This window comes from Pogona vitticeps, chromosome 3, assembly GCF_051106095.1.
Source record: "Pogona vitticeps strain Pit_001003342236 chromosome 3, PviZW2.1, whole genome shotgun sequence".
NCBI lineage: Eukaryota > Metazoa > Chordata > Lepidosauria > Squamata > Agamidae > Pogona > Pogona vitticeps.
In genome coordinates, this window is record NC_135785.1 from 234,430,346 (window position 1) to 234,456,476 (window position 26,131).

General features: G+C 41.3%; 1 long non-coding RNA gene across 1 annotated transcript in view; it reads left to right on the plus strand.

Moving 5' to 3' along the window:
- Positions 1–7,975: 7,975 nt before the first annotated feature.
- Positions 7,976–26,131, plus strand: part of LOC144588030 (uncharacterized) — a 335,763-nt gene continuing 317,607 nt past the window's right edge. Inside the window, exon 1 of the long non-coding RNA XR_013543336.1 lies at positions 7,976–25,257. This is a non-coding gene — a long non-coding RNA (uncharacterized LOC144588030). The remainder of the gene's footprint in view (positions 25,258–26,131) is intronic.

Here is a 26,131-nt window from a genome sequence, read left to right on the forward strand (position 1 = left end):
GAACAAACCTATCAATTCTAAAGGAAATCAGCCCCGAGTGCTCATTGGAAGGACAGATCGTGAAGCTGAGGCTCCAGTACTTTGACCATCTCATGAGAAGAGAAGACTCCTTGGAAAAGACTTTGATGTTGGGAAAGTGTGAAGGCAAGAGGAGAAGGGGACGACCGAGGATGAGATGGTTGGACAGTGTCATCGAAGCAACCAACATGAATTTGACACAACTCCGGGAGGCGGTGGAAGATAGGAGGGCCTGGCGTGCTCTGGTCCATGGGGTCACGAAGAGTCGGACATGACTAAACGACTGAACAAAACAAATAATCATCTAAGTGAAAGAAGTCTGGTTTTTAACCTCATCCCAGCAATGGCTAGTGCCCACTGCAATTTATAGGACAGAAGGCAACAAATTGTGAGAAGTGCCTTGGGCAAAAATGGGTGTTTATAAATTGTTATGATGTGCCATCAAGTTGCTGTATGAAAAAGTGATCTCCAAAATCTCTTTTTCCTCAACAGTTCTTGCTCAGCACTTGCAAACTCTAGGTTGTGGCTTCCTTTAGAGAGTCAAGCAATCCCGTATTTAGTCTTCCTCTTTTCCTGCTACTTTAGCTTTTCCAACACTGTTGTCTTTTCTAATGATGCTTGCCTTCTCATGTTCATAAATGCACACTCTCATATGCACGCAGAGCAAAGAAGGCAGGCAGGAAAGTATTTGCATACATGCAAAGATCTGCAAACAGAGGGCCTCTTCCTCCAGCAAGGAAACAGGGAGAAATGGTAGGGCTGGGGTAGCCGGACTCTTGAGGTAAGACCGTGCTCCACGTACTGTAATGGCTGTGCCATCCCAGATGCAAATATTTAAGCTAATGCTCAATGAAATTCATTAAAAAAAAGGTTAGGGAAGTATGAATATGGGAAACAGTAAAATTAAGAAAAGAGGAAAATGTCCTGTAAGAAAAGCTATTTATTTGATGGCTTACCTATGAGATGTTAAACCTCTTTCATTTCTGCAGGTACATAATCTCTTCTACCAGCAGCTGTTTGCATTTCCTACAGGAGAGCTATACTGTGCCTCAACTTTGCTTTCCTCAAATTAAAAAATAAAACACACACAGATATTTAAAATCCTAAATACCAATAGTGGGTGTTCATCATCATCATAGGCATTCTTCAGTCTCGAGAGACTATGGTAACGTGCTCTGTATGGAGGACTTGGAAGAGCGTCTAGTGCTTTGATGCTGTACGTGAAGCTGGAGTGTCCTCTCCAGGGCACGAAGTCTGGGTAAAATAATATGGAGGAATAGGCTGTTACCCAACCAGCAGATCCCCCCCACTCCACGTTGCTGAAATGGTCCAATGGAAAGGCAAGAGCCAATACAACTGGTTCCAGCGACGTCGCAGGAGTTGACAGAACGACACAACTGCCTACGGGACTCCAGCTCCGGATTTTGCCTCGAGGTTAACTCCTGAAGCCTTTTCCATCGGTGGATATAGCCACAAGGCAGTGGAGGTTTGGAATCAGAGTTTTCCTTCTCCTTACACCACTGGTAAATAAGCATTTTCCCCTTCATGCTTTTGTTTGGAAGAACAGTTCTGAAACTTTGCGTGCTTACACGTGCGCCCCCAGTTTCACCTCATATAAATGGGGATGGAAAATGAACTGCTGCCCGGCTTCAAATGCCTCATACGTTGATTAAAAATGTTTTTGTCAATTATGAATTGATTTTTGCCACTCATTAAGGTGATGGATGTCGGGACTGATAGTGGTGACATTTTACCTGCTGGCAGCGTGCCGTGACGATGATGAGCACCTTTCCGGCATCCAAGGTGCTAGTTCTGATTTAATAGGCCCAATTGGGATGATATGGGATAAAGGCAGCCAGGAAAATAAAATGCTGCAGTCCGTTATGACAAGAGGGACCAGCTCAGGGATGCGTCACCTGCCAGCAGTTTGCTGAAGGGAACGCCTAATCCCTCTTACGTAGAAGTGTTGGGGATTTGCTTAAAAGAAGCTTATGAAGGATGTACAGATGAGAGGCTTATCATTTGAATGCATTAGTTATTTAAAGAATTAGCCTTGTGTTCTAATTCTGGGTCTGTCCACATTAAGGAGACTAAGGTAAGTGAAGGAGAGATGGGCAAACTTTATCTATACAGTATGCTCATTTTCCACAGAAGACTGCTCTTAGTGGCTCACAGTAAGCAGCAGCTTGCTGAGATACATGGCCATTTGAATGGGACAGAAAACATTTCATGAAACATTGATCAATTCAAATAAAAGAAACAACAACAACAATGTAACAAGTGAGAGATAAATGAAGCCAGAGCTGATTCTCTCACTGTCGGGAAAGAAAGAAATTAAAAACTCTAAAACTGAACATACTGCTCACCTACTACTTTCCCAATTTCCATGCTTCTCTGATTTATGTGTGCTTTTATACACCTTGCTGCTTTTCACCCATTTGAAACACACACAGTATTTCTTTGATGTATGAGAGGCTAATAGAAACCCAGAGTCCAAAAAGGGCAGATTTCAAAAATAATGAGCCAACATTAGCCACTTAGTTCAGAACCATTCAAATCTCTTCATACTTCAGTAAGATTTTGGCCCTATGCATATGTGTAATTTTGTCTTCTTCCCTGTGTTTTACATAGGGTGTCCAGGCATCAGTTGGAATCTGACCTAGTAATGGAAGCAAATCTCTGGAGACAAGAACTGGAGGAGAGGATTGTTCGATTAGTGTGCAGGATATGGTGACAGCTTCAGGGCTGAGACTAGGGGATGGGCTTTGGTGAGGCCATGGGGCAGCCCTTGTGTGTAACAACTGCAAAATAATATATGTGTGTACATGTGAGAAAAACAGTATTGATTTCATGTATTCCCTCCTAAACAGATGTTGGCTGAAATCCTGCTGCACAGCTCTTCATTGGCAGAAGTGACAAAGTCACTGCTAATGGCAAAGTGCTGCTGTTTAAAGGCAATTTTGAATAGCACACAATTCATATATAATGTGACAAAGTGCACAACAAGGCTCACATACGAGTAGCAGCACGTACCAGCATCTTCATAGCGGAGAGCAGTTGAATATGTGCATGAAGCACACATTTTATACAACAGTGCATTGTTCCTTCAGAAATGCAGTGTTCAATTCCAGAATTATGATGTTTATTTTATTGTATTCTAGAAGCCTGGTGCTCAACACCCCTCCAAAGAAAGAACAGTGACTGAGGCAGAGCTTGATAATGATGCAAAGTGAAATGCATCCTATTTTTAAAATCTGAAGTGTTCTACATTTTTATTTCATTTCTTTCCTTTAGAATGTTTTGGAGAATAAAAATGCTATGATAGCCCTGGAGATCTTTCTGTCTTAACTTAAAGCCTGAATGGAACTCCCAGGAAGTGCTCACTAGGGCAACTCTTTCTGCACCATTCAGACATCATTTCCTGTCTTCGTCCACTCTTTGCTTCATCCTTCTATGGTTCTCAGGTTTAAAAGTTCAGATAACGCATCACGAGAAAAGGGAATTCCTTAGCAAGCAAAAACATTTGGGTCCACAGCAGGAGCTTTTCACATCTCACTCAATTTTCACATTAGCCTGCTTAATTTTGCAATTGTTGTAATCTCAACTACAAAATGTTCTGATTTCTCACATATAAATGTTGACTTAGATCACAGCTCTCCAGCATTAGCATGCTTTCAACCCTAATCATGGGCTATCTAAAAAGTCTGCTTTTGCCCTCAGTTCACCACTGTCAGAAGGCTGTACATTGGATCACTCATATTTGACAAGAACAAACTCAATCAAAGAGATGAATCAAAAGAGTGCAATCAATGCAAAGAGGAGAAACTCAATTCTAACTGCCAAGAGCTACCAGGGTACTGGCAATACAACAGAGATTACAACAGTCCATTAGCTTGAACTCCTGCTCCCAGGATCCCCCGTCAGCATGGCCAGTGGGCTAAATTGGGCATTCTGGGAGTTGTAGCCCAATTTCTACGGAACCGTGACCATGTGGAAACCTATTTCCTAAGGGAGTTGCTCGTCACAGCACCACCTGCAGACTGCAGCAAGCAGTTATTGCTTCTGTAGAACATGGCATTCACTTTGATGGTAAAAAGTTGGATGATAACCTGTGCTCACCTCTCCATCTGCAACAAAGGGGTTCTGTGGCTCAGTGATCCAGCATGGAACCTCCCAGGTTCAATTGCCAGCATTTTCTAGGCAGCACTGAGAATTGCATGGGTTAAGTTGATTTTGAATTATGACAACTCTTTCCAGGGTTTTCTAGGCATACAGTAATTAGGCATGGCTTACCATTCCTTGCTTCTGGGGACACCCTGGGATTGTGCAGCTTAATCAAGGCTGGCTTTTCTCCATGGAGGCATAGTGAACAACTGAACTACCAACCCCTAACTCCATAGCCAGATATCCAACTCACTGAGCTCTCTAGAAAGATTGCAACCCTTGAAAGTCTGGAGAGACACTGATACTCAGTGTAGACAAAACTAAACCAGAGATACCAGTGTCTGGTTTGGTATAGAAGAGCATCATGTCTCTAGTGACTAACTTCTTTAAATCTGTGATAAAACAAAAGTAAATTAAATCATGCATGGTATATGGAAAGTAGTCTGGGAGAAAATGACCAGAAGCATCAGTTTTGAAGTTAAAAGGTGAGATATCCAGGATATATAAAAGGAAGCAATTCTTTAGAGAATGTAGAGTTGATCTGTGCAGTTTCACTGCCACGTGAAGTAGTGATGGCTACCAACCTGAAAGACTTTTTTTAAAAAAGGGATAAATTCAGAGCATAAGGCCATAGCTCAGGGTTTGATCCTCACATGCCTCCAACTTATGTACTCTTGGGCAAGTTGCACAGTACCAGGATTGCTCCCAAAGAAATGAATAGTAAACCATTGCTGAGTATTCTCTGCCTAGAAAACCCTGAAAAGAGCTGTCACAAGTTAGAATTCACTGGACAGCACATGATGATGATGATGATGATGATGATGATGATGATGATGATGATGATGATGATGATGATGATGATGATGATGATGATGGTGATGATGATGATGATGGTGGTGGTGGTGGTGGTGGTGGTGGTGGTGGTGATGACAACGACAGTAGTCATCAATAACTGTAAGTCAAGATGGCTTTTACCACCAGAGGCACAGGCAGTAGGACTTTGTGTATCATTGCTGGAGAATATGAGACAGAGGGTGTAACTACTCTCATGTCCCAGTGGTAAGCTTCCCAGAGGGAAGTTACTGGTCCTTTTGTGAGCGGAAGGTTGGACTAGACAGGTCTGATCCAGTGTGGGTCTTTTTATGTTCCTAGGCATCGTCAGAGAGAATACAAATGTACTGCTTGCTTGGAAGGGCTTGACTCAGTGTCTCCTGGTATCAGTCACAGCATTCTTATTTACATCCCTGTGATCAGAAGTGGTGGAGCTAAAGAAAGAGAACAAAGGAGGATAGGTGGCAGGGAAACAGAACACAGCAGCGTTAAAACAGAGGGAAAGAACAAGGGATCAGGAGTTTTATTCTGTACACTGGAAATGAAAGATTTTTTTCTCCTTATGCTTATTAAGTGTTTAATCTTAATCCTATTCATCATCATTAACTCCAGCAATGGGCCAAAATATTTAAACGAGTTGAAATGAAAGGATTTAAAAGGCAATTGACGTCTCTTCAAATCACGCAAGAGTAATCTCCAAAGATTAAGAAAGCTACGGTGACCCAACCTGTAAGGGGAGTGAGGAGGTGGGAAGCATTAAAATTAAGAGAAAAATCAATTAGATCCTCTTTCATATATATATATATATAATGATATTGGGTCTTTATTCCCTTACAATACTCAGCAAAGGAGTGGGGAGAACTACACAAGAATGATTTAAAAGCTCCAGTCCAGTTGAACAGAAAAAGAGGAAAGGTTTTTTTAATAAGACTTAAATGAGTTTTTGGTTAAAAAAACGATGGGGTTCTTGGGCCAGTTTGTCTCTCCACTCCTGTGTGTAAAATAGGTTCTTAACTATCCCCACATTATGAATTGCTTTGATGTTTATTCCACAAGGGCTGATTATTGTGACTGACGCCATTTACAGCTTGTGTGTGTGTTTCATATGTACATCCCCCGGAGGCGCTCATTGTAACTTGGTTTCAGTTATGCTTTAGTTAATGGGCACTTAAAATAAAGTGGTAGCCATTTCACTTTAATTTCTCAAAAGGGGTTAGGGCTGTTTCCTTTTCCATTTTCAGATGAAAGAAGCAATGCTGTGGATCCTTAATGAACCTCAAATGAATTGGGAGAGCTGATAAATTTAATGATCTCATCAGCATATATCAGTTAGCAAGTGAGAAAAGGTATGGAAGGTAAGCAGCAGCTTCACTTAGAGATAGCAGACACGGTGCTGGTGGTGGGGAAAAAAGACAAGAAAAGGAGGAGGTAGAAGCTGGCCGCCAAAGATCAGACTAGTGAATACAAATCAGCATGAAATCCACTTATTCGTCTGCTCTTGCTGCCTTAAGAATGGTAGGTCACAAAACCACAGTGACAGTAGAAATAGCAAACCTGCAGAATTGCCATCTTCATTATCTAAAGCAAGGGTGGGTAATTGTATCCTCTGTAGTTTTTTTTTAACCAAAAATCCCATAATCCTTCATCATTGGCTGTGCCAATTTGTATTCATTCTTGAAATTCCGATCCTGAAAAATTGAACATGGGAACAATGGACAGGGCAACCTCAGTTGAAATGGAGAAGTCTCAACTGAGGGGCAAGATGAAGGTAGGATGGAGACCCAGGAATGCTTAGGACTAGCAGTGGTTGGGCTCCAATTTGATTCAGCTTCACTCTTCAGTGTTTTCTGTTACTGTACTCATACAACATCTAATGGAACTGCTTGAGACCATGACATCAGAAAGCAACTACTGATGAGGCAACCTTGGAGCAGAGCTTGGAGACAAGAGTGAACTGTGAATAGTAGGCCTGATTTCCACAGAGGGTTACCACTGATTCCTCACACACACACAATGATTTCTTCTCCGTGTCCCTCTAGCAAGCAGCAGCTCCATTATTTTCCATATAGGATATAGGAAGCACATGCTATTTCTGGGAGACAAAATTGTATGAGCATAAAAAGGCCTAACCTTGCTGGACCAGACTAGCGCTGTGCATGGGTCGCCCAAGCTAGAGGCCAGCTGGGGCCTTTGGAATGTATCCTGACGTAGTTTGGAGTAATATGTGCTCTATCTGATTTGACTGTGCCTCAGATCCAAATCATTTTATAATTCCCCCCCCCCTTTGACTTATATTGAAAGATCAAAATGGCTTTAACTTTTTTTTTTTTTTTTGCACTGATAAACATGAACTTGGAAGACTTGATAAACCATGATGAGGAGGCTAAACTTGCTGTGTTTCGGACAATTAGCTCTAAGAGTTGTTATGGTAGGCACTTTTTAATTTTGTCTTTTCAAAGGTAGAAGCCATTAATATCCTATCCCATTTGATTCACACCATAGGCACAAATCAATTTGTAAATTAATTTCTTGTCATTCCAGAACCAAACCAAGCCATTTGTCTTGAATCTGGAGCTCCCAACTACGTATCAGTCCAAAATAGGTCAATTAACTGAAGAACTGAATAATAATGTACATCTGATATACATACAGATGTATATCAGGTCACTTCTATTTTTGGATGCTTTTTCTTGAAACATAAAATAAAACAAAGACTTTAGATATTTTATTTATTTATTGGACTTTATATATATATATATATATATATATATATATATATATATATATATATATATATATATATATATATATATATATATATATATATATATATATATATATATATATATATATATATATATATATATATATATATATATATATATATATATATATATCTTAAAGAGAACAGAAGAGTTTGAGTTCCTGACATTATCAAGGCAGCCCAGCACTTACCACAGAGCTAGTATATGGGTGGTCTCTGCTAGCAACATTTTGATTGTTTGGTGGCAAAGGAGATGCTGCATATACGGCTACACTGTTGAACAATTAACTTTTATTTCCTCCAGTTGTATTCTTGTGTTGTTGACTGCTGCTGAGAGAGCATAGGTTTATGACTATGCTTTTCTAGCATTAGCACTAATGTACCAGCTGCTCGGCATAGCAGGACCAATAGATAGGCTTATCTGTCAGTCTTTGCACATATATCTCTTTCACCTTCCCATCTGTTTCCCTGTTTTCAATAAACCTGTCTAAAGTATATTCCCAAACTGTGTTTTTTTAAAGCTTAACACTCATATTGGCCCTGTGATTTCATTTCTAAAGACACATTTCTTTTGACTCAGACCAAAGCTAGGAGTCCCTTTGAAGGATTATTCACTTCTCTCTCTTTTTCTTGGTAGTTATTACCCCTTTTGTTTACATTCAAGTGAAAACTAATGGGGGGGGGGACCCTGAGAAAATGGATGATCCTAATTTTTAAGAGAATAGAAATGAGGGTGAAATGGAAATCTTACAGCTATTGGGTTTACAAGAACACCCTATGAAATATTGGTCAAAATATAAGGTTCTCTGACCCTCATTTGGAACATCTACAAATAGATACTTCTAATGGCAAATCATTTCTTACTTTTCTCCATAAATGTTTAAATAAACTCAACTGATCAGAGGATGGTGACAAGGATGATCAAGGGGCTGGAAACCAAGCCTTATAAGGAAAGGCTGAAAGAAATAGGCATGTTTAGCCTTAAGAAAAGAAGATGAAGGGTAAAATGATAGCACTTTTCAAATATTTGAAAGGCTGACATACAGAGGAGGGGCAAGATCTGTTCTTGATCTTCCCAGAGTGCAGGATATGCAACAATGGGCTCAAGTTAAAGGAAGCCAGATTTCAGATGACTATCAGGAAAAACTTCCTAACTGTTAGAGCAGTACGACAGCAGAGCCAGTTTCCTTGGGAGTTGGTAAGTGCTCCAACACTGGAGGCATTCAAGAAAAACTTAGATAATCACCTGACAGATATGCTTTGATTGTATTCCTGCATTGAGCAGGGGGTTGGACTTGATGGCCTTGTAGGCCCCTTCCAACCTCACTTTTCTATGATTTCTATCAACTTATGATAGTATTGTTTGGCTAAAATATAATATAACTTTGCTTATACACTCTGAAAGATTTACTTTAAAAAACAGAACTGATTTTTGAAATGGTGACACAGGTATTTGATGAGATAGCTTTGTTAGTATGCTGTAGCAAAAAGAACAGCAAGAAAAAAAATGTAATGGCACCTTGATGTTTACTGCCACAAGCTATTGTAGACTGCAGCACATTTCATCAGATACAGATTGGAGATGGGGACAAAATGGTGATTCATTTTGATTTATGATTCATCAAGGTTAACGACTCAACGAATACGAATGTTCTTTGATGAATCGATTCATCTTTGCTTTAAACAGCTATAAGACTGGCCCCTAAGCACCTAGAGACACCAAATATGCAGGGAAGCTTCATCAGACGCTTTTCTACAAATCCTGAAAGTTTGGAGAACATTGGATAATGGACACCTGAGTTATATAGTCACAAAGAGGACACCCCAAGAAAAGCTCCCCCCAGGTACTTAGAGAATCTGGAATCACAACGGAGCTTCCTATGTCTTTCCCCAACATGCCTACCATCTTCAGAACACGGCCAAGAAGCCCGAAAAACCCACAACAACCATTAGATCCCAGCCGTGAAAGCCTTTGCGAATACATACAATGCCTGCCAACATTGGAGAAGATTGGATATTGGACAACCAATTTATTCACCCACAAATTAGGTCCCCCCAGGAGAGTTTACCATGGCACAGAAGCCCATGGGATTGAGGGATTTATTTTTGTCCCCAGCAGAATGAGAGGTCTTTGGCACTGAGAGGCATGGCATGCATGAGACATTGAGTTTATCTTCAGCAACATTACAAAAACACACACAACAATCCACCATTCTGCCTACTGGCCACCGATCAGCTGATCAGCAGCTGGTAAGCAGAAAGGTTGGGGGGTTTGTTTTTAATAGGAAGGGGGTGTCAGTGGGGGTAGGGGAGGGCTAAGGTAGGGAGAGGAAGGGGGTGGGAGGGTAGGCTGTGAGGTTTGGTGGCTGTGGGGGTGGCGGCTGCCTATCCCGTGCCGATCAGTTGATCAGTGGCCGGTAGGCAGAATGTTTGGTTTTTTTTTTAAAAAATATGAAGGACAAATAAAAATGGGTACGTGGTGGCGCTGAGGGCTAAACTGCAGAAGCCTGTTCTGCAGGGTCAGAAGACCAAGCAGTCATAAGATCGAATCCACGCGACGGAGTGAGCTCCCGTTGCTTTGTCCCAGCTCCCGCCAACCTAGCGGTTCGAAAGCATGCAAATGCAAGTAGATAAATAGGGACCACTATGGTGGGAAGGTAACCGCATTCCGTGTCTAAGTTGCACTGGCCATGTGACCACGGAAGATTGTCTTCAGACAAAACGCTGGCTCTATGGCTTGGAAACGGGGATGAGCACCGCCCCCTAGAGTCGAACACGACTGGACAAAAATTGTCAAGGGGAACCTTTACCTTTACCTTTATTCATACCTTCGTATTTGTGGGGGGTCTCTGGAACCAACAAATATGAAGGGATGAATATTTAATGAATCAGCTATTTTCGTCAAAAAACCTGATCCGTTTTTATATTTGTCCCCATCTCTAATGCAAATAGATACTCTTAGTTTTATAGTGCCATTAGACTTTTGTTGTAGTTATTTGATGGAATTTCCCTGCATATTTAAGTCCCATTTATTTGGGACTTAATGACCAACTACAAAGCCTCCTAAGAATCTATTGGTGGTAGTGAGATACAATATCAGACTTTATTCAAACGGCAATAGCAAAGCCTAGCCCAGGATTTGAACATTTTCTGAAGGCTCTAAATCACATACTCTTAATTCTAAGACTAGTTCTTACTCATTTCAGAAAACACGGTTTGATCTTATGCACTGAATATGAAGTTCAGTTACCCTTCATTCTGATACTGAGCAAAGATACACAGCATGAATTAGGATTTTCAGGACATCAACACATCTGCAAAATTGTGCATCATTGGGGAGATAATGCTGGTGTTTGCCCTTACTCTGTTGCTTGTGCCTTTACACTTCATCACCTTTCCCCTCCAAGAATGATTACTGGGCTCTTTTCACTACTCTGAGAAACCACCTTAAGGTTTTTTTTTTCCTCAGTACCCACACTGATACTGGGACATTTTCTCACATAGGGATGTGGTGTGTGCTCTCCTCTCCCCCCCCCCCTTATTCTCTGTGATTTTCTGTGTCCTGCCATACTCAGATCCCTCAATGGGACTTCCACCATACCAACAAGAGTTTCTGGCTTTTCACAAAAAATAATAATAATAATAATAATAAAAATACACCAAAGTCTCATTTTCTCCCTTTTTAAAATTCTGCCCCTGTTGAAACTGCATGAAACTCACAAATCTTCTGCAATTCATAGCTATTCAGAGTTGATCTTGTGCAGGAAATATGCCATTCTGCACAGGAATTGTGTTACATCTATGTAACTTGAGGTTCCTTTTAGAAAAACATTATGAAGCATCTGATAAATCCTATGAGATTCTCCACAATATTTCTTTTAAAAAACGCTTGTGCTGAAAAATCTTGCTGTGAGGGAAAAAATGCAAAAGACGATTTCCCCCCCCTTCTGTTTCTCACTCACAGTGATATGCTGCAAGCTTCTCATCCTTATCCTCAGCTTCTCACTCTAGCTTTTGTATGAGCTCAAGGAAGATCAAAGTAGTTTAATTTTTGCTCTCTTTCTTTCACTTGTTCAAAACGATAGTGAATGAGTTGTAAGTGATAGATGCCAGAAATATTTTATGATAACAAAATACATATTATCACATATCACCAGTATATAGATATTTAGATGCAGCGTATAATGTTCCATTGACTGACCAACCGACTGACTGATTTTTATCCTGCCCATCTAATGGCAAACCACTACTGTGGGCAGCTAACGTCACATAAACAGATACAGCACCCATGTACCCATCCAGCAACAGAAATACAGTGGACCCTCGACTTACAGACAGCTCGACTTACAGACTTTTCGAGTTACAGACTTCTCTGGCTGCAAAATTTAGATTCGACTTGCAGCTGGAGAATCGACTTACAGACCAGAAAAAAAACCAAAATGGAACAAAAATAGAATAAAAACTGCCAGTTATGGGATTAATCGGTTTTCAATGTATTGTAAGTCAATGGAGATTCGACCTACAGACTTTTCGACTTGCAGCCACCGTTCCAGTATGGATTAATTCCGTAAGTAGAGGGTCCACTGTATCCAAATCATAAAAATGAGAAGGAAAAAAGAAAGAACGCCCGAGGCAATGGCAAACTAAATTCAAATACAATCACATGGAACAGCAAGGGAAAGGATGTTTCTGAAGGCCTTCTTCAAAAGTTCCGATTTTACACACTTCCTGAAGATCAAGAGGGAAGGAGCCTGGCATTTAACCAAAGGCATCATGTTGCACAATGTCATGGCTGCCACCAAAAAGGTCCACTCCCTGATGGTGAAATGCAAGACCTTCCCCACTCAAAGCACCTCCGCTCAGTACAAGGCCTCCTTCAAACGACAGGGGAATTTTCACACACAGTCTCTCTAACCTCCCATCATAATTTACCAACTCTGCCTCTAGTCCTATTCAGGAACTTGAAATAAGGGTTCCTAAACATATGAGGTGGGGAGCACATTAGCTCCACCTGTGCCGCTCACATGAAAAGTAACAGCTGTGAACTGAAGGACAGGTTCTACCACACAAGCCTAAACTCAGATTTTCCCAGGTTCTATTTATATGGAGCTCTTTAGAACTGTTGATATTCCTGAGAACAAAGTGATGGTGGAGGGGTTGTGCTAGTGTGCTCCCTTTCATTTCTTGGTAGCTCAGGGGCTTAGGCATCAGGTTGCAGAGCCAGAGGTTGTGAGTTTCATTCCTCACTGTGCCTCCTTGACAGGGGCTGGACTCGATGATCTATAGGGTCCCTTCCAGCTCTGCAGTTCTAGGATTATTAAATATTATTAAATAACCCTACAAGCTGGTCATCACAAACACTCTTTTTCAACAACACAAGATGTGATTCTACACATGGACATTACCAGATGGGCAATACCGAAATCAGATAGATTATGCAGCCAGAGAAGCTCTATACAGTCAGCAAAAACAAGACCTGGAGCTGATTGTGGCTCTGATCACGAGCTTCTTATAGCAAAATTCAAGCTTAAACTGAAGAGACAAGGAAAAACCACTGGGCTAGTCAGGTATAATCTAAAGCAAATCCCTTAGGAATACACAGTGGAAGTGAAGATTTAAGGAACTCGATTTGGTGGACAGAGTGCCTGAAGAACTTTGGATAGAAGCTCGTAACATTGTACAGGAGACAGCAACAAAAACCATACCAAAGAAAAAGCAATGCAAGAAAGCAAAGTCGCTGTTCTACGAGGCCTTACAAAGAGCAGAGAACAAAAGGGAAACAAAATGCAAGGGAGACAGGGAAAGTTACAGAAAATTGAATGCAGACTTCCAAAGAATAGCAAGGACAGACAAGAGGGCCTTCTTAAATGAGCACTGAAAAGACATAGAGGAAAATAACAGAAAGGGAAAAATCAGAGATTGTTTAAGAAAATTGAAGATACATTGATTGAAGGAACATTTTCTGCAAAGATGGACATGATAAAGGACAAAAATGGGAGGAACCTCACAGAAGCAGAAGACATCAAGAAGAGGTTGGAGGAATACACAGAGGAATTATACCAGAAAGATCTGGATGTCCCAGACAACCCAGATAGTGTGGTTGCTGACCTTGAGCCAGACATCTTGGACAGTGAAGTCAAGTGGGCCTTAGAAAGCATGGCTAACAACAAGGCCAGTGGAGGTGATGGCATTCCAGTTGAAATATTTAAAATCTTAAAAGATGATGCTGTTAAGGTGCTACACTTGCTACACTCAGTATGCCAGCAAGTTTGGAAAACTCAGCAGTGGCCAGAGGATTGGAAAAGATCAGTCTACATCCCAATCCCAAAGAAGGGCAGTGCCAAAGAATGCTCCAACTATGGTACAATTGCACTCATTTCACATGCTAGCAAGGTTATGCTCAAAATCCTACAAGGTAGGCTTCAGTAGTATGTGGACTGAGAACTCCCAGAAGTAGATTGGTTCAAAATTGAGAAAGGAGTACGACAAGGCTGTATACTGTCCCCCAGCTTATTTAACTTATATGCAGAATACATCATGTGAAAGGCAGGATTGGATGAATCCCAAACTGGAATTTAGATTGCTGGAAGAAATATCAACAACCTCCGATATGCAGATGATACCACTTTGATGGCAGAAAGTGGGGAGGAATTAAAGAAACTCTTATTGAGGGTGAAAGAGGAGAGTGCAAAAAACGGTCTGAAGCTCAACATTAAAAAAACTAAGATCATGGCCACGGGCCCCATCACCTCCTGTCAAATAGAAGGGGAAGATATGGAGGCAGTAACAGAGTTTACTTTATTAGGTTCCATGATCACTGCAGATGGTGATAGCAGCCATGAAATTAAAAGACGCATGCTTCTTGGGAGGAAAGTGATGGCAAACCTAGACAGCATCTCAAAAAGTAGAGACATCACCTTGCTGACAAAGGTCCGCATAGTCTATACGATATGGTTTTTCCACAAGCGATATATGGAAGTGAGAGCTGGACCATAAAGAAGGCTGACTGCTGAAGAATTGATGCTTTTGAACTGTGGTGCTGGAGGAGGCTCTTGAGAGTCCCCTGGACTGCAAAGAGAACAAACCTATCCATTTTGAAGGAAATCAACCCTGAGTGCTCATCCTAAAGGACACATCCTAAAGCTGAGACTCCAATATTTTGGCCATCTGAAGAGAAGAGAAGACTCCCTGGAAAAGACCCTGATGTTGGGAAAGTGTGAAGGCAAGAGGAGAAGGGGATGTCAGAGGAGGAGATGGTTGGACAGTGTCATCTAAGCTACCAACATGAATTTGACCCAACTCTGGGAAGCAGTGGAAGACAGGAGGGCCTGGCGTGCTCTGGTCCATGGGGTCACAAAGAGTCGGACACGACTTAACGACTAAGCAACAACTACTACTACTGAAGATAAGGATAGGGTTCTGGTCTTAACTGTCCCCTACAATACCATTCTCAGTTCACCATTCTCCCGTTCTCAGCCAAATCCCCTTTGGCTGAGAATGGGAGATATCACACAATCTTCTCCATACATCCTTGGCACCCTGTTCCTACCTGGTGTATTAATACCGAATACTACTCTAGAAACCTAGCTTTATATCACAGGGTCAGGTACCAAGTGTTCCAGCCTCATATAGTAAATTTGGATGCTCAGGCTGAGATGTTACCTCTCCCCACATTTCTCATGCCCCATACAAGCATTACTGCATCAAAAAAACTGTTCCTTCTCTCAGAATAGAGCCAGACAAGTTATTTCCCTATAAAACAACCGACAAATGTTGCTGCTTTCTGGATTATGAGCATGCAGATTGTTATTATTTCAGATTTATTCCTTATTTAAGCTGTTCTCTAATTCACCTGAACAAATCATATTTGCCTGCAGCTTGTGAATATGATACTCAAGATTTCATTCACTGGAAAAAATGATGCTAGCATGAATGGGATGGGGGCACGAGAAGGGGAGTGGGGAGCCAGAGTGGGAATTGTGTCCTCCAATGTCACTGTGAGTGGCAAACAAAAGTCTAAAATAGCCGCAGTCCAAGTGGAGAGATGTCCCTTGGAAATGACTTCTGCACTGTTCATTGAATGCTGCCATTAAGAGCACAGGAAACAGATTCAGCAGAGAGAAATTGCTGCGTTCAACAAAACCTGTAACCTACAGTTTCCGATTACCAGAATGAGTTCCAAAGCCTTGCATTGAAATACGCTAATATCAAGAGATGGGGAAAAGGGAAAGTTTCGTAATGGGAGGTAAGGAGACAGGAGAAGCTAGTCGGATCCAAGTGATTCAAATTAGATCTCTGAAAAGAATTGATTGCCTCTCCTGAATGCAGAGTGCTAACTATAATGAGATCTTTCATCATAAGGAGGCTGCCATAAGCCAGGCTATAGGAAGGTGCAAATAACACTGTGAATTCTGAGTCATGAGAAGCATAAATTGGAAAACAATTGCAGATTTATTTGTCTAACCAAGTGGCAATATTTTTTTTAAAAAAAAAAGTGAAGGAAGGAGAAGCAGATGTTTAAAAGAGCTTATTGAAGCAGTTCCACTCGGCAAGCCAAAGGACAAAAATGCAATACAAAGATAGATTGGTTTATTTATTTATTTCGAGTCAGCCATTCAGTTCTGTTCAAAATTAACTTCCTTGCCTCTCAAAAACGAATAAACAAAATCTTTTGCTATAGGACTGCCCTCCCATTTGTAGCTTTCCACAAAGGGAAGCAAGGGCAATCAGGAATATCCAGCCAGATGCACCCTACATTAAACACGTGTGACATATTTCACAGTGACGAATAAAAGTCACCTTGCTCGCATCATTTTGTCCATCTCCTTGACATTCTGTAACATTCCTGCCTTTGTCTCAATTTCAAGGAAACAGAACTGGGCTCTGTGGGCCCTCCCAGAATCCACCAGCTACGCAGTAACATTTCCACGGTCAGGCTTAGGAACAGAAGATGCTGCCTTAGGCAGAGGGCAACCATTGTTCCACATAACCCAACATTGTCAAATCTGACAAGAAAGAGCAATTCCCAGGTCTTAGGCTCTACTTGGAAATTCCAGGAACTAAATGTCTTTGGACCTTTTGCATTCAAAGCAGGTGCTCTGAACTTAAATCTAAGTTTAGGCACATGCAACTGGGTTGATGGAAACAAAGTTGACACCATTTCAGGGTGGAATGTGAAAGGTTTCCACTTTGCAAAGTTATGTAGTTTGACTTCCTCTGGAGTAGGGCTACTTTGGAATGTCCTTTCATTCACATCTCAGCTGAAGCTTTAGCATAACTCTTCTTCTCTTGCCCAGTATACTGCAATTACAAGGCTTAAGTACTGGAAACCTTGTTTTTCAGACTGCACATAAAACCTAGGAATGCTGATATCCTTACGATCATTAAAGAATTCAGAGAGAATTTTATAAGGACAGGCAATTGATAATGAACTGGACTCCCATCTTTTAAACCAAAAAATAATTCATTCTCCAGAGTCTTGTTAGAATTGTATTAGGTTGACTCCAGCTTAGAGTTCTCTCTTGTTAGAGTTTTATCGTATACATCTAAGCAACTACTTTAACAGTACTTTTTTCCATCCCACAGGTTTCCTTCCTCCTTGCTGTGAAGTTATATGCCATGCAATCTATTCTTGATGACAATGATACTTGATTGTAGGAAGTAATGTCAATACATTTGTTAGGTTATACACAACTGGTGGGTATCTTTTGGGTTGTTTAGTTCTTACTCTTGCTTGATGTGGGTAACCGAGAGACAGAGCATCTGCTACAGAGACCTGTACACATTCACTTAACTATGGCCAAAATCCTGTTGCTTAGTGTATTGAATCAATGGGGATTTGATGAGTACATCTTTCTGTAAAGGGGCCTACTGTAACTGTGACTTAATTTAGCATAGTAAATTATAATAGGGCTATTTGAATAACTGAAACTTACAGAGGATGTGACTCACTAAATACACATTGATTCACTAAGCCTACTCTAATGTGATTAACTGTGCTAAGCTGCACCTTGCCCAGTAGTTTCATGGCAGGGCTGAAATTTTGGGCTTCTAATAATTTGGCACCCAGGGCAACCACTCCTGTGGCCTTGCTCATGCTATGTCACTGTTTCTATTAACTTGTTCTGTTTATTTGTTATAGCTGTGTTACTGTTTTCATTGTTTTGTTGTTGAATCATTGATTTTTAACCACCTAGAAAACTGCTTTGTACTAATGGAGCAATAATAACTACATACGTAAGTACGTAAGTACGTACGTACGTACGTACCTACCTACCTACCTACCTACCTACCTACCTACCTACCTACATACCTACATACCTACATACATACATACATACATTGACTTGGATCTTAACCAGACATCTGCAATTGGAAGCACTCCTTCAAGTTCCATATATTTATGCAGGTAGACAGACAGACAGACAGACAGACAGACAGACAGACAGACAGACAGACAGACAGACAGACAGACAGACAGACAGACAGACAGACAGACAGACAGACAGGTAAGCATAGCTGTTGAGGGATAAGATGTGTCTGCCATCTTCAGAGAGAGAGAGAATCATCGTTCCTCATTCTTATTGTTTTTTCTGGAACTCTGAAATGGTTCATATGGGCACTCTTCACAAACACACAAGGCTATTCCATAAGGATACCTCTTTGTGGCCTTCATAGATCACACAAAAGCCTTTGATTTGGTTAGCAGAGACAGTCTTTTTAAAATACTTCTCAAGATTTGATGTCCACCTCGGCTTCTTAACATCATCAGGTCCTTTCATGAGGAAATGAAGGACAGTGTAGTATTTGATGGCTGAACATCAGATCCCTTTGACGTCCAAAACAGAGTGAAACAGGACTGTGTCCTTGCACTGACCCTGTTTAGGACATTTTTTGCTGTCATGCTGAAGCACGCCTTTTGGAACTGCAACAGAAGGTGTCTATCCCTGGACTAGATCAGACAGAAAGCTCTTTAATCTCTCTAAATTCAGAGCAAAGACCAAAGTCCAGCTGAAATGCATGTGGGACTTCCTCTTCGCCGATGATGCAGCTGTTGTTGCACACTCTGCTGAAGACCTCCAAAAACTCATGAATCGTTTTAGCAAGGCCTGCCAAGACTTTGGATTAACAATCAGCCTGAAGAAAACACAAGTCATGGGCCAGGACGTGGGCTCACCTCCCTCTATTACCATCTCCACACAAGAAATGGAGGTTGTTTATGACTTTGTGTACCTTGGCACAACAATCTCTGACACCCTCTCCCTTGATGTCGAGCTGGTAAAATGCACTGGCAAAGCAGCCACCATGTTCTCTAGACTTACAGAGTATGGCTTAATAAGAAGCTGACAGCATATACCAAGATCCACATCTATAGAGCCTGTGTTCTGAGCACACTTCTGTACTGCAGTGAGTCCTGGACCCTTTGTGCACAGCAGGAGAGGAACATTCCATATGCATTGTCTCTGTCGCATTTTTGGTATCACCTGGTAGGACAAAGTTCCAAATAGAGTAGTCCTAGAACGAGCTGGAATTTTTAGCATGCATTCATTACTGAAACAGTGACGTCTATGTTGATTTAGCCATGTTGTAAGAATGGCTGATGGTCAGATTCCAAAAGATCTCCTGTATGGAGAATTAGTGCAGGGAAATTGCTCCAGAGGGAGACCACGGCTGCGATACAAGGATATCTGCAAGTGGGATCTGAAGGCTTTAGGAATGGCCTTAGGAATGGACCTCATTCAGGCATTCAGCCTGTAGGCAGGTGGTGCATCATGGCCTCTCCCATTTTGAAGAGACACTTCTCCAGCAGGCCGAGGCAAAGAGTCAACCCCGAAACCAGCAAAATCAGGGAGCTGGACAGGGGACAGATTGTATTTGTCTGCAGTGTGGAAGAGATTGTCACTCTCAAATTGGCCTTCTCAGCCACATTAGACGCTGTTCCAAGACCTCCATACAGAGCACATTACCATAGTCTCTTGAGACTGAAGGATGCCTAACCTAAGGATACCTAAGATGTTTGCATGGCTGTAACCATGTGGATGTTTTTGATTTCATTATTTTTTCAGATCTTTTCATAGCCCCCCTCACCAAAGACATGGTTTTGTTCAAACAGCTGGGAACCAACTTGAGATTATCATGTGGTTTCCAAATTGTCCAATGAGCACCATCATCCTGCTCCAAATAAAGGCATGTTTTCCAGAAACTTACCCAGGCTGAATAAATTCAAAACATGCCTCCTGAAAATTAAAGCCTCTATGCCAGCCCTACGCCAAGCAGCTTCTTATAGGTTGGAAAATTCTGTATCTGAGAAGTGAATTCTTGTCTGTGTCATGAAGAGGATTCAAGCTGACATTTTGCTTCCATTCAGTGTTATCGCATTTAACCTTCTCATTTTAATCTGATGGATTTCAGAACTTTGATGCAGTGGCTTATTTCTTTGTTGGAAGGGAGTAGAAGAATATGGAGGGAGATATTATACTAGGGCTTTCTAGTTGGATAACTCATACCATTTTTAAAAAAGAAATAGTGCTTGAGTCTTGAGGGGCAAACACTTTTACCTCTTGAAGACTAAAACTTTTAATATACCTTTAAGACAGAAAACACACTTTCAGAAAATATCAGATTATTTTAAAAAATATCCCTGATAGCTTTCACTGTTATAAGCACAGTATAGGTAGCTGTCTTATCCTGATTCACACCACTGGACCATCTACTTCACTATTGTCAGACAAACAGAAGGTCTTAGAGAGTCTCAAATTCTTGGGACAGAGTGTGCAATGAAAGGAGTATGGCTTAAATAAAAATTAAAACTTCCTCTAATTAATTATGCAGCAGAAGATAACAATGTGGGCAGAGACTTACAGAGCAGATTGGCTTCAAGTCTCCCCACAATAGACAACCCCTTATTTGGTTAGTTTATCTCAACTGGCACTTATTGTCTCAATGCATTCACTCAGAGACACTGGTAATGAGCAAAAATAAAATGTTTCAGTTTACTTACACTTCTTCTTATACAAAGAGAAACATTGTATTGTGTAGAAGTATTAACTTGTAACATCACTAAGCTTAACTAGTTAGCTAGCTTCATTACTGACTGACTGGTTCCATAGGTGACAGAACACTTCCCTCTGACTCCCTTGCTAACTCTGACTGGCCTGATTTGAAAAAAAAGGTGGGTAAAAGAATCTGAGATAGAGAGAAAACAAGTGGCTGCTACTGAGTTGACTGGCATCCACACTGGTCCAGAAAGGTCCCTCCCAGGCAAAATCTCTTAAAGGCATCATATAAAGGTGTTTCCTCAGGTTCACTGTAAATACAGAGATTGAGCTTGGAAATCTTTCCATGAAAAACACCTGCTCTAGTGTTGAAACATGGCCAGTCTAGTACCTGTCCTAAAGAAAATAGACCTATCCTAAAGAAGAAATTACAGCTAATAACTTTACCTTCAATAGATACAGAAAAGAATTTTCACAGATGCGGCTTCTCTCCCCAGTATGAGAAGAGAAACCATACGTGCTGAAATGAGCCCTTGTCAGGAGTTTACAATTGCAGTATATCACAGAAGTAATATTTCATAAATATTTTAGTATATCTTTTCATGTGACAACACTGAAAAAATGACACTTGGCTACAATGTAAAGCAGTGAGTATACTGCTTGCATAACAGTGTAAATGTGCTGTTGTCTCAAAATAACGCAACACACAACCATTAATGTCTAAACCACTGACAACAAAAGTGAGTACACCCCTAAGTGACAATGTCCACAATGTGCACAAAGTGTCAATATTTTGTGTGGCCACCATTATTTTCCAGCACTGCCTTAACCCTCTTGGGCATAGAGTTCATCAGAGCTTCATAGGTTGCCACTGGAGTCCTCTTCATTATGACATCACAGATGACATCCTCCATTATGACATCACAGAGCTGGTGGATGTTAGAGACCTTGTGCACCACCACCTTCTGTTTCAGGATGCCCTACAGATGCTCAATAGGATTTAGTTCTGGAAACATGCTTAACCAGTCCATCATCTTTACCCTCAGCTTCTTTAGCAAGGCAATGGTCGTTTTGAAAGTGTGTTTGGGGTCGTTATCATGTTGTAATACTGCCCTGAGGCCCAGTCTCCAAAGGGGATCATGCTCTGCTTCAGTATGTCACAGTACATGTTGTCATTCATGGTTTCCTCAATAAACTGTAGTGCCCCAGTGCCGGCAGCATACATGCAGCTCCAGACCATGTTTGACTGTAGGCATGACACAGTTGTCTTTGTACTCCTCACCTGGTTGCTGCCACACATGCTTGACACCATCTGAACCAAATAAGTTAATCTTGGTCTCATCGGGCCACAGGACATGGTTGCAGAAATCCATGTCCTTACTCTGCTTGTCTGCAGCAAACCATATGTGGGCTTTCTTGTGCATCATCTTTAGAAGAGGCTTCCTTCTGGGATGACAGGCCTGGAGACCAATTTGATGCAGTGTGTGGCATATGGTCTGAGCACTGACAGACTGACCCCCTCACCCCCACCCCTTCAACCTCTGCAGCAATGCTGGCAGCACTTATACATCTATTTCCCAAAGCCAACCTCTGGATATGACGCTGAGCACACGCATTCAACTTCTTTGGTGAACCATGGTGAAGTCTGTTCTGAGTGGAAGCTATCCTGTTAAACCACTGTATAGGCTTGGCCACCATGCTGCAGCTCAGTTTCAGGGTTTTGGCAATCTTCTTATAGCCTAGGCCATCTTTATGTAGAACAACAACTGGTTTTTTCAGATCCTCGGATAGTTCATTACCATGAGGTGCCATGTGGAACTTCCAGTGACCAGTCTGAGACAGTAACACCTGCTCCCCCTTCACACCTGAGACTTGTGACACTAACGAGTCTCATGACACCAGGGAGGGAAAACAGCTACTTGGGCCCAATTTGGACATTGTCACTTAGGGGTGTACTCACTTTTGTTGCCAGTGGTTTAGACATTAATGGCTGTGTTGCGTTATTTTGAGGGGACAGCATATTTACACTGTTATACAAGCTGTATACTCACTGCTTTACATTGTAGCCATGTCAGTTCTTCAGTGCTGTCACATGAAAAGATATACTAAAATATGTATGAAATGTGAGGGGGTGTACTCACTTTTGTGATATACTGTACATGAAAACAATCTCAAGTGTCAAAACCCTATTCAGCCATTACAGATGTTTATATATTTTTTGAAAGTTTTATAGTGTCCTGTGTCACAGGATTTCAGTGGTGTGTGTGTTATAGTGTCATCTAAAATCATTTAAAAACATATAATGTTTGAAACATTTTAAAGTTCAGCAGTTTGAAACACAAAATTAAAACATTGCAGTGTTAAAACTGTTGCTTTAAAACCTGCACAGGCCATGATTTTCAACCCTGAAAGCTTCTAATAAAGAAGAATATTTTGACTTGGCGCCAAATTGATGCCAATGTTGGCGTCCATCAGGCCTCCATGGGGTGGGCAATCCACAGTCAGATTACTATGAGGTACTATGTTGATTCTATGAACATGCTTCAAACACCCAGCACCACCTCCCTCTGTTGTTGTGTTCCATGCAGTTTGGGTCTGAATTTGAAAAGGAGAAACTCCTCCTTGGAGGTTCCCGCTACACAGAAACAACAGCTTAACATCCCCATGCTTCTAGCTCATGTGTAGAGCTGAAAGTCTCTTCCATTGAAGTTGCATTCAGTTTCTCAGAACTGAAACTGGACAGAACACAACAACAGAGAGGAAGGGGTAGGGCTTCCCTCTAAGTATGTTCAGAGCATGAAGATGAATAATAGGTGAAATGGGATAATACAAAGGCTAGTTCACTGCCCATTATTGGGACTTCATTAACATTAGGATTTTCACAGTTTTTTTTCCTTGCCTTCTCACTCTCTGCCCCCATTCAGTTCATTCAGAAACCAGTTCTCTTCTACCTTTTGTGTGAACTTTGCCTGGTCTACTGTCATCATTCAAGTGAATAAATGTAATGATTCTTTTGCATTTAATAGATAAGCACAGACACTGCAACAGAAGGTGTCTATCTCTGGACTAGATCAGATGGAAAGCTCTTTGATCTCTCTAGATTGAGAGTAAAGACCAAAGTCCAACTGAAATGCATGTGGGATTTCCTCTTTGCTGATGATGCAGCCATTGTTGCCCACTCTGCTGAAGACCTCCAACAACTCATAAATCGTTTTAGCAAGGCCTGCCAAGACTTTGGACTAACTATCAGCCTGAAGAAAACACAAGTCATGTGCCAGGGTGTGGACTCACCTCCCTCTATTACTATCTCCATGCAAGAATTGGAGGTTGTTCATGAATTTGTGTACCTTGGCTCAACAATCTCTGACACTCTCTCCCTAGATATTGAGCTGGATAAATGCATTGGGAAAGCAGCTACCATGTTCTCTAGACTCACAAAGAGAGTATGGCTTAATAAGAAGTTGACGTCATACACCAACATCCAGGTCTATAGAGCCTGTGTCCTGAGCACACTCCTATACTGCAGCGAGTCCTGAACCCTTTGTGCATGGCAGGAGAGGAAGTTGAACACCTTCCATATGCGTTGCATCCGACGCATTTTTGGTATCACCTGGTAGGACAAAGTTCCAAATAGAGTAGTCCTAGAACGAGCTGGAATTTTCAGCATGCATACATTATTGAAACAGCGCCGTCTATGCTGGCTTGGGCATGTCATGAGAATGGCTGATGGTCGGATCCCAAAAGATCTCCTGTATGGAGAATTAGTGCAGGGAAGCCGCCCCCGAGGGAGACCACAGCTGCATTACAATGACATCTGCAAGCGGGATCTGAAGGCCTTAGGAATGGACCTCAACAGATGGGAAACCTTGACGTCTGAGCGTTCAGCCTGGAGGCAGGCAGTGCATCATGGCCTCTCCCAATTTGAAGAGACACTTGTACAGCAGGCCGAGGCAAAGAGGCAGTCCCGAAACAAGCAAAACCAGGGAGCTGGACAGGGGACAGATTGTATTTGTCTTCAATGTGGAAGAGATTGTCACTCTCGAATTGGCCTTCTCTGCCACACAAGACACTGTTCCAAGACCTTCATACAGAGCACGTTACCATAGTCTCTTGAGACTGAAGGATGCCTACACAATAGATAAGCAAAAGAGGGGGCTTCATCATGTCAAAATTTCCTTTCTTTGTATTTTCTGTAGATTTCAAATTCATAGCTGATTATATTCCCACATGGCAAGTGCCTTTTTATCTAGTACGTATATTGATTCTAAATACTTCAGTTTATGTGTGTATATAAAATACTTATATCCACTGTTCTCCAAAGGAAACAAACATACAACCACTCTGGGCTGGCAGAGGCTGGTGATTCCGATTTCACAAATGCTATTTCATCCCCTCTAGATTTTGATCTGTAGTTTACATGAACTTTCTGAGGTGCTGAATAAGATTTATTGTGTAAGCTGCCCCGAGTAGACATGGTCTAGAGGGGTGGGGTAAAAATCAAATAAATAAATAAATAAATAAATAAATCCCAAAATTAGATTTGGCATTTTGAATAACTTCTGTAAAGTGCAGATTAAAATCCCGAGTGGATTCATGGAACCCCTGTAGGAGATGCTAACCTCCACGGTTCTGAAACTAATACAAATAGGTTAAACCAACCACCAAACAGGCAGACACTAATAAAGAAAACAGCAGTTTAAGCACACCCTCGGAGTAGCAAAAGACACAGCAGAGTAGCCAAATTCTGTGCAGAAGTCTACCAAAAGCCTGTAGAATACCCTTTCTTTTTCTTTTTCTTCACAGTAGAGTATTCTATGATGAGTTATGAACCAGGTGAGTCCACCTTAACATTGCAAAAGGCAGGGACCATGACTGAAAAGGTCCCATCTTTTACGGCCATTTTACCAGACTTTAGCTAGCCGCAGGATGCAGGTCATAAATTTATATTTTGACTGGAATTTGTAGAAGGAAGCTCATGGGACTTAACTTTCCTTTTACCACATATCCAGAAATGGCCATAGTTGCATTCACTGCACAAGCATATCACTGATAGAAAGAAGGATATTACAATCATATTTTTAAAGGTAGCAAGGGAGTAATCTATTGTGCATGATCCATAATACAAAAATGAGGAGCAGCTGTTTGCAAATAGAATCTGAAAGTCAATGGAAGAAGTCAATACTTATACCAAAAAGCAGTTAACACAGAGCTGTCTTAAGTTTACTTTATGAAGAAAAATGTAGTGGGATTCTGGAATGTATCAGTTCATACTGCAAATGACGAATATTATTATTATTTTTTAAATGCCTTTCCATTGAAATGATGCCTGAATATCAGGTTCAGGCCATTGCCTGAGAGG